This window comes from Coregonus lavaretus, assembly GCF_964263955.1.
Source record: "Coregonus lavaretus genome assembly, contig: HAP1_SCAFFOLD_1990, whole genome shotgun sequence".
NCBI lineage: Eukaryota > Metazoa > Chordata > Actinopteri > Salmoniformes > Salmonidae > Coregonus > Coregonus lavaretus.
Window position 1 is genome coordinate 68767 of NW_028161582.1, and position 10871 is coordinate 79637.

Sequence of the window (10871 nt, forward strand, 5' to 3'; positions counted from 1 at the left end):
AACAGGCACAACGACAGTACAGGGACAAAGTACGAGCAATTCAACGGCTCATACACGAGACGTATGTGGCAGGGACTCCAGACAATCCCAGATTATAAAGGGAAAGCTAGCCACGTATGGGACACCGACGCCTCGCTCCCGGACAAGATAAACACCTTCTTCTCCCGCATTGAGGATAACACAGTGCCACCGACGCGTGTGGTGAAGGTAGGCAGCAACACCTCTGCCACCCTGATCCTCAACACGGGGGGCCCATAGGGGTGCGTGCTCAGCCCCTTCCTGTACTCCCTGTTTATCCATGACTGCGTGGCCACGCACGTCTCCAACTCAATCATCAAGTTTGCTGATGACACAACAGTGGTAGGCCTGATTAACAACAACAAGGAGACGGCCTACAGGGAGGAGGTGAGAGCCCTGGCGGAGTGGTGCCAGGAAAATAACCTCTCGCTCAACGTCAACAAAATGAAGGAGTTGATCGTGGACTTCAGGAGACAGCAGAGGGAGCACGCCCCCATCCACATCAACGGGGCCACAGCGGAGAGGGTGAAAAGCTTCAAGTTCCTTGGCGTGCACATCACTGACAACCTGAAATGGTCCCTTCACACAGACAGTGTGGTGAAGAAGGCGCAACAGCACCTCTTCAACCTCAGGAGGCTAAAGAAATTTGGTTTGGCCCCTAAGATCCTCATGAACTTCTACAGATGCACCACTGAGAGCATCTTGTCGAGCTGTATCACCGCCTGGTGTGCAACTGCACAGAATGCATCCTCTGGGCTCTCCAGAGGGTGGCGCGATCAGCCCAACACATCACCAGGGGCACACTGCCTGCCCTCCAGGACATCTACAGCACCCGGTGTCACAGGAAAGCCAGGAAGATCATCAAGGACCTCAGCCACCTGAGCCACAGCCTGTTCACCCCACTACCATCTAGAAGGAGGAGACAGTACAGGTGCATTAAAACTGGGACAGAGAGACTGCGACAGCTTCTATCTCCAGGCCATCAGACTCTTAAACAGTCACCACTAGCCGGCCTCCGCCCAGTACCCTGCCCTGAGCTTTAGTGACTGTTACTAGCTGGCTACCACCCGGTACTCAACCCTGCACCTTAGAGACTGCTTCCCTATGTACATAGTCATGGAACACTGGTCCCTTTAATAATGTTTACATACTGTTTTACCCACTTTATATGCACAGTGCATTCGGGAAGTATTCAGAGCCCTTGAATTTTGTACACATTTTGTTACGTTACAGCCTTATTCTAAAATTGATTAAACCAATTTTTTTCCTCATCAATCTACACACAATACCACATAATGACAGTGAAAACAGGTTTTTAGAAATGTTTGCAAATGTATTGAAAAGGGGAAAAAAAGAAATACCTTGTTTACATAAGTATTCAGACCCTTTGCTATGAGACTCGAAATTGAGCTCAGGTGCATCCTGTTTCCATTGATCATCCTTGAGATGTTTCTACAACTTTATTGGAGTCCACCTGTGGTAAATTCAATTTATTGGACATGATTTGGAAAGGCACACACCTGTCTATATAAGGTCCCACAGTTGACAGTGAATGTCAGCGCAAAAACCAAGCCATGAGGTCGAAGGAATTGTCGTAGAGCTCCGAGACAGGATTGTGTCGAGGCAAGAGGCACAGATCTGGGGAAGGGTACCAAAACATTTCTGCAGCATTGAAGGTCCCCAAGAACACTGTGGCCTCCATCATTCTTAAATGCAAGAAGTTTGGATCCACCAAGACTTTTCCTAGAGCTGGTCACCTGGCCAAACTGAGCAATCGGGGGAGAAGGGCCTTGGTCAGAGGTGACTAAGAACCCGATGGTCACGCTGACAGAGCTCCAGAGTTCCTCTGCGGAGATGGGAGAATCTTCCAGAAGGACAACCAACTCTGCAGCACTCCACCAATCAGGCCTTTATGTTAGAGTGGCCAGACGGAAGCCACTCCTCAGTAAAAGGCACATGACAGCCCGTTTGGAGTTTGCCAAAAGACACCTAAAGACCTCAGACCATGAGAAACAAGATTCTCTGGTCTGATGAAACCAAGATTGAACTCTTTGGCCTGAATGCCAAGCGTCATGTCTGGAGGAAACCTGGCACCATCCCTACGGTGAATCATGGTGGTGGCAGTATCATGCTGTGGGGAGGTTTTTCAGTGGCAGGGACTGGGAGACTAGTGAGGATTGAGGGAAAGATGATGAACAGAGCAAAGTACAGAGATCCTTCATGAAAGTCTCTGAATGTCCTTGAATGGCCCAGCCAGAGCCTGGACTTGAACCGGATCTAACATCTCTGGAGAGACCTGAAAATGGCTATGCAGTGATGCTCCACATCCAACCTGACAGAGCTTGAGAGGATCTGCAGAGAAGAATGGGAGAAACTCCCCAAATACAGGTGTGCCAAGCTTGTAGCTTCATACCCAAGAAGAGTCAAGGCTGTAATCGCTGCCAAAGGTTCTTCAACAAAGTACTGAGTAAAGGGTCTGAATACTTATGTAAATGTGATATTTCAGTTTCTTATTTTAATACATTTGCTAAATGTCTAAAAATCAGTTTTTGCTTTGTTATTATGGGGTATTGTGTGTAGATTGATGAAGAAAAAAAAAACTATTTAATCCATTTTAGAATAAGGCTGTAACGTAACAAGATGTGGAAGAAGTCAAGGGGTCTTAGTACTTTCCGAAAGCACTGTATATACTGTATTCTAGTCATGGCTCATCCTATATAACTACTGCTGTACACACTTTTTATATCCACATACTGTCTATACTGTCTTTACACACCATTATATGCATATATATACTGAGTATACCAAACATTAGGAACACATATTTACAGTATATATATATTTATATTCCAGACTCTGACACTGATTTCTTTATTTATTGTATTTTTCTGGATTATGTGTGTATTTATTTTGTTGCTAGGTATTACTGCACTGTTGGAGCTAGAAATACAAGCATTTCGCTGCACCTTCGATAACACCTGCAAATCTGGGACAAATACATTTGATTTGATTTGAAATGTCTGACTCTTGGTGCTGTGTCTCCCTAGACCACCAGGAGGCAGAAGAGAGTGAACAGGGTGAGCAGCATGGATCTTTATGTTGATGCCAATGCCATGGAGATGGTCTCTCTGAGCTCCAGAGCTGAAGCTGGACCGGGAGAGGAGAGAGCAGCCCAGGGGACTGAGTAGGAGTAGAATGATGCTGACCCTACATGCTGATCTTAGGTCAGTTTTGTGTTTTAAATCTATGGTCAGCAGTGGACTGGTGTTTATAATGTGGTGACAAACCTTAAGTGGTTCTAATTTTAATAACACAAGTTAAGAATTAGTTTATCTTTTTATAACCTTGGAAGAAATCTGTTTTGTACCACCATGGTACCATGGGGTTTTGGTAACATGGGGTTTTGGGTAACATGGGGTTTTGGGTAACATGGGGTTTTGGTAACATGGGGTTTTGGGTAACATGGGGTTTTGGTAACATGGGGTTTTGGTAACATGGGGTTTTGGTAACATGGGGTTTTGGTAACATGGGGTTTTGGGTAACATGGGGTTTTGGGTAACATGGGGTTTTGGGTAACATGGGGTTTTGGGTAACATGGGGTTTTGGTAACATGGGGTTTTGGGTAACATGGAGTTTTGGGTAACATGGGGTTTTGGTAACATGGGGTTTTGGGTAACATGGGGTTTTGGTAACATGGGGTTTTGGTAACATGGGGTTTTGGGTAACATGGGGTTTTGGTAACATGGGGTTTTGGTAACATGGGGTTTTGGTAACATGGGGTTTTGGTAACATGGGGTTTTTGGTAACATGGGTTTTGGTAACATGGGGTTTTGGTAACATGGGGTTTTGGGTAACATGGGGTTTTGGGTAACATGGGGTTTTGGTAACATGGGGTTTTGGTAACATGTTGTTTTGGTACATGGGGTTTTGGGTAACATGGGGTTTTGGTAACATGGGGTTATGGTAACATGGGGTTTTGGGTAACATGGGGTTTGGGGTAACATGGGGTTTTGGGTAACATGGGGTTTTGGGTAACATGGGGTTTTGGTAACATGGGGTTTTGGTAACATGGGGATTTGATTATTTTTAGAGAGTAGCTCAATTACGTCTGTTTTGTGTTCCAGAATGTATTGCTGCTTTTAGCTTTTGTCTTTATGTCTTTATCTTATTTAGTGTTTCTCTTAGATTCTTTATCTTGAAGGGTTTCCATTATTAGTCCATGTATTATTATAATCATCTGTTCATTCTTTGTATTTTGAAACATCTGAATAAAGGGGTCATTTTAGTTTGTTGGGGTTTGTTTTGTTGCTGTTGTTTACCTCTCATGATGTTATTGATTATACATTTTATGATATTGACTGATGTAGATTATTGTTATGTTGTTAGTAGTATAGAGATAATGATGTTATTCATTATAAATATTATGGTATTGATTATTATGTAGATTATTGTTATGATGTTTGTACTATATAGAGATATTTGTGTTATTCTCTTATGATCTGTGGGTTACAGAGAAAGTATAGTACTTAGTTCAGGTCTGATATACATTAAATTGTGAATATGCTGTGTGCAAATCAATCAATTAATCAAATTAAAGTTAATAAATATGGTAATATATATCAATGATCTCAAAGGTATTGTTGAGAAGTGTTTATTTCATATTTGTGATGTGAGTGCAGATTATGTTGATGTTATGTTATTTACCCTTTACAGATAAAGACCTGTTGCTCTCTAAACTGCCATGTAATCACTGAATGCTTTTAATAAACTCACAGGCTGTCAGTCTTGTGTGATTTCTCTCTTAGACAGACTACAACATACAGTATGAATTAACTGAGATCAGTCTTGTGTGATTTCTCTCTTGGAAAGACTACAACATACAGTATGAATTAACTGAGATCAGTCTTGTGTGATTTCTCTCTTGGAAAGACTACAACATACAGTATGAATTAACTGAGATCAGTATTGTGTGATTTCTCTCTTGGACAGACTACAACATACAGTATGAATTAACTGAGATCAGTCTTGTGTGATTTCTCTCTTGGAAAGACTACAACATACAGTATGAATTAACTGAGATCAGTCTTGTGTGATTTCTCTCTTGGAAAGACTACAACATACAGTATGAATTAACTGAGATCAGTCTTGTGTGATTTCTCTCTTAGACAGACTACAACATACAGTATGAATTAACTGAGATCAGTCTTGTGTGATTTCCAACCAAGTTTTTCACACATATGATAATGATAGTAGATAGCTGGATGGAAGCAGTGTAGAAAAAGTAACCAACTGTCATACTTGAGTAAAATAAAAGATACCTTAATAGAAAATGACTCAAGTAAAAGTGAAAGTCACCCAGTAAAACATTTGGTTTTAAATATACTTAATGATCAAGAAAAAAATTATATAATTTATTTCAAATTCCGTATATTACAGTTTTTCTCCATTGGTTTGGCTCATTTCTTGAAACAGAAATTACATTCTCAAAACTCTAAGATCATTTGGCAAAACAGTCTTACAGTTCAGCACAACACTATAGCTCACTTGCAAAAGCTCATATCTCTCCTAAAACTGTTCACTCATGCTTCAAAACTAAATTCCTTTCCCATATAAGGAGTCAGTGCCACGAAAATGGCAAAGATCCTTCTCAATTGCTTTGGCTCATTTCTTGAAACAGACCGGACGTTCTCAACACTCTTGGTGCTTTAGCCAAAATAACGTGGATGGTTCGGCACAACACCATGGTTCACCTGCAAAAGCTCATACCTCTCCCAAAACAGTTCACGCATGTGTCAAAACTAAATTTCCTTCTCATTTAAACAGTCAGTGCCCCCAAAATGCTTCGTCCCTTTGGCATTGTGTAAGCACTGCAAGTCAAAATGTTTAGATGTTTTGTCACTATGGCAGAGGACCATTGAAATATCCCTCATGTCCACCTTTCAGTCTTAGCCCAGTCCTTCATTGACAATGGTTACTGTACTGTTTTTTGTCTAGCTAACAGAATACAATTGTGTATAAAACTGAAAAAAATAAATAGGATTTTAGGGTAAGAGTAGCCTCCAAGGTTTGACATCACACATTGCACTCATACTGCCAAGGAAATTGTAACCATTATCATTCACACACATAAAGTAACTTCCATACATCAGAGTAAAAAGAAAATGTATACAGCATAATATACTGTAATATAAACACACAAACAAAAAACAATGAAAATTATATGCAGCCTACAGTGCTGTAAATAAAGCTGGAGTTTCACAACTAACAGTTCTTCACTGGTCGCTGTCCTCACCCTCCTGGCCATCCACACGCTGCTGTCTGTCTGGCCACAGATTCTCGTCCACATCACAGCGTATATTCTCCCTTGCGATGCAACGAGGGAAGAAACGGCGTGCATGTCGCAACCATCCCCTACACTGATCTCCTGTAATATCCTCACACGCAGCGTCCATTGCATGGAGCAGGGACCTCTGATCTTGAGCCCGATGCTCATACACTCTCCACCTCCAAGCGGAGAAATACTCCTCAATAGGATTGAGGAAAGGAGAGTAAGGTGGTAGGAACACCATGACCATCCTTGGATGAGTAGTGAACCAGGCCCTGATGAGCGGGCCACGGTGGAAATTCACATTGTCCCATACAATGACATATTGTGGTAGGTGAGGCCCTACGAGACCGCTCTCATTTTCAGGGATCAAATCAACATGAAGGCGGTCCAAGAAGATGAGGAGCTTCTGTGTATTGTATGGGCCAAGACTGGGGATGTGAGTGGCCACACCATTCTCCGATATGGCAGCACACATAGTTATATTGCCCCCTCGCTGGCCTGGGACATCCACCATGGCCCGGTGGCCAATAATATTACGGCCACGTCTTCGGCCCTTGGCCAGGTTGAAGCCAGCTTCATCCACAAACACGAGGATGTGATGGGTCTCGTTTCCTTCCAATGCCATTATTCTCTACAATAGCGTAAAAAAAGAAAACATCAAATCAGTCATACAGAAGAGTCATACACTACAGTTACAGACAATTACATAGGAATGTTCTATGTTCTCCACAAGTTCAATATACTACTGGCCACTACTCCAGTGGTTCCAAACCTGGGGTACATGTACCCCTATGCAGAGGTACTACAGGGGGTATTTGACAGAAAGGGGAGGGGGGAAATCATCAATGACTAGACTTACTGAAATGTTACAGTAAAACCCACAGTATTAGATAGATTTACATGGGAGGCACTAATTGCAGCTCTTTGACCCCTTTTCTTATTGTATGTTATATTCTTCAAAATAAGGATTATAATGATAATTGCATCATACAGTAAGCTGCAGTTTTTAGGCGAAATGTTGAAGTCAGATAAATCAAATACTTCCATACCTGGATTACCTGGATACACAAATCAGGTAAAGTGGGTACTGAAGCCAAAAAAGTTTGGGAACCACTGCTTAATTGTAAAAATGTTATAATGATGGACAACCAGTAACTGACTTACATGTACATACTGGTACCGCAGCTCTTTCACTCTATCAGAGTTCCTCTCAAATGGTACCCTGTAAATTTGCTTCATTGTCATCTGATGCTTCTTCAATATCCGGTCTATTGTGGAGATGCTTATAGAGTTGACATTTTGGAATATGGCATTGTCTTGTAGGATTGCAGCGCGGATCTGTCTCAATGTGATGGCATTATTTGCCATCACCATGTTACAGATCTCTTGTTCTTGTTGTTCATTGAGAAGTTTTCCTCTGCCACCTGTGCAAGGTTGTCGTCCAATCCTAGATATAGAAGTCAAAGGACAACACTCCATTCGTAATGTATACCTTATGTATTCCTTACAGAATGAGTTACCTATGTAATTGTATTGTTGTTTTACTTACAGTAACTTTACCACAATTCTAATGCATCACTGCACAGTGACTGGAATACTACTGTAAACTGTATCATCAATACTGTAGAAAATAAACTATTCCATAGTTTATTTTCTCCAATGTTTTTCTTGTCATTTTTAGTATCATAACATCCCATTGAGGTAAGATATTACTGTAGGCCTATCACACACACACACTAAATGAATAGGTAAATATGTAAATAAATATATTTCTTGCTCTATGCACAGTGTCCTGTCCTATACAACATATAATTCCATCATTGACTGACTACATACCTGTTTTCCCTGCGAAAGGTTTGGATGATGGAGGAGACTGTTGAGCGAGGCACATTAGGCTGCACTCGGCGACCTGCCTCCGCCATTGTGAGGCCATGGTTGATGACATGGTCTATAATTGTGGCCGAATTTCATCCGGGACAGCATGGTGTCTTCGTGCTCCTCGGCCTCTTCCCCCTATTCCACCACCACGCACCCTTACTCCTCCTCCTCCTCTTCTTCTTCCTCTTCCTCGAGCAGGCAGTTGCCCTTGTTCATTTACTTGGCCAGGTGCCTCCATGTTCAGAAATTGTACTGGTCCTGCATGGTCAAGCTCTTTACATACATGTTTGGCAGCATTCACAGTCATGGACAGCACCTGTCAGGTAACTAAACATACTGTTTGATTGGTCATCTGAGATGTGTGAAACTCCTCCTTCGTTAGTCAAGTTCTAGTTTCACCTGACTGTCAATTGCTGTAATAAATTTATCAAATGTTCCAAGGGATTCATATATGGTATTCATGGTATTATGTTCTTGACTAATTTTGACAATTGAACAGACTATTGTGCATGTGATGACTTATACAATGAAATGACGCTGACACGTTTTGGAGCGAACAACCATTAGACTGAGAATCAACAATCAGTTTAGATCAACAAGATCTATTCACTTGGAAATTGTGCTAAATGTAGGCTACCTGTACTTAATCATTTGCAAAGATGTACTGAGACATTGAGACATGTACTTAGACATTTGCAATTTGATGAAATGAATGAGAAATTCAATTCTGTTGTGAACAATTGCCAAGTGGTTTGGAGGTTTGTCCATGTAGTTTTGAGAATGTAATTTCTGTTTCAAGAAATGAGCCAAACCAATGGAGAAAAACTGTAAGCAAACCAGGAAGGCAGCACGTTTTTTGAGGAAGTGTGTTCCACTACTAACAGAGGAACAGGGGGAAGTGTTTTCCACTACTAACAGAGGAACAGGGGGAAGTGTTCCACTACTAACAGAGGAACAGGAAGAAGTGTGTGTGTGTGTGTTTGTGTGCATGTGTACCAGCTCTGTCTCACTCAAATGCCCATTCCAGCAGACTGTGCTCTCTCTCTCTCTCTCTCTCTCTCTCTCTCTCTCTCTCTCTCTCTCTCTCTCTCTCTCTCTCTCTCTACTCCTCTCTCTCTTTCTATCTCTCTCTACTCCTCTCTCTCTCTCTCTGTGTGTGCTCTTCTCTCTCTCTACTCCTCTCTCTCTCTCTTTCTCTCTCTCTCTCTCTAATTTCAATTTCAATTTAAGGGCTTTACTGGCATGGGAAACGTGTGTTAACATTGCCAAAGCAAGTGAAGTAGATAGTAATCAAAAGTGAAATAAACAATAAATATTAACAGTAAACATTACACTCAGAAGTTCCAAAAGAATAAAGGCATTATAAATGTCATATTATGTATATATACAGTGTTGTAACAATGTGCAAATAGTTAAAGTACAAATGGGAAAATAAATAAACATAATATGGGTTGTATTTACAATGGTGTTTGTTCTTCACTGGTTGACCTTTTCTTGTGGCAACAGGTCACGAATCTTGCAGCTGTGATGGCACACTGTGGTATTTCTCTCTCTCTCTCTCTCTCTCTCTCACACACACACACACACACACACACACACACACACACACACACACACACACACACACACACACACACACACACACACACACACACACACACACACACACACACACACACACACACACACACACACATACATATACACACACTCCTTCTCTGGCTTTGGTTGATGACAGAGAAAGGGAGAGGTGCATAGCTACACTCCAATTCTATAAGTGTGTGTGTGTGTGTGTTCAGAACTCTGGTGGTATTCTAGACATGATCTTGCTAGGGAGTGTCCACTCCAGTACATGTGTAGTATAAGGATGTGTTGAGGCCTAAAGGACCCTGTGTTTAACTCACACACTGCAACAAGACGGCTGTAGGAGCTTTTGGTTTATTGAAGAACAACCGTTGTCTCCATTGAGCACAAAGTTGTGGTCCAGGTAGTTGTTTTATGATTGACTGAAAGAGGGGGACTTTCAGAGTGAGACTGATGTCTGTTGATTGGATAGTAGTTCATTAAATGTCAGGTTGGTTGTCTATTGGTTATTTCTTGGTTGGTCGAACATTGGTTGGTTGGTTGAATGTTGGGCCTAGATGTTTAGTCATTGGCTTGTTGGCTGAATGTCAGGTTGGTTGAACATAGACCATTGTTGATAGGCTGTTAGTTTTCATTAGGTTGTATTTTGGTTGTTTTGTTGGTTAGACTGGTTCCTAGGAGGAGGAAGAGGAAGAGGAGGCTGAGCTGTGACAGTATGACATCATTCTCCCCTTACCTGCTGAGAGAGAGAGAGAGAGAGAGAGAGAGACGGAGAGAGAGAGAGAGAGAGAGAGAGAGAGAGAGAGAGAGAGAGAGAGAGAGAGAGAGAGAGAGAGAGAGAGAGAGAGAGAGAGAGAGAGAGATACATGAGAGACTTACTGTATACAGTTAGTGCAGTAGGGCTTCTCATCATGCTGAAACACAATGCACAGAAAACATCTTAGTTCATGAGATACATAAATATACACAGATAGATAGATAGATAGATAGATAGATAGATAGATAGATAGATAGATAGATAGATAGATAGATAGATAGATAGATAGATAGATAGATAGATAGA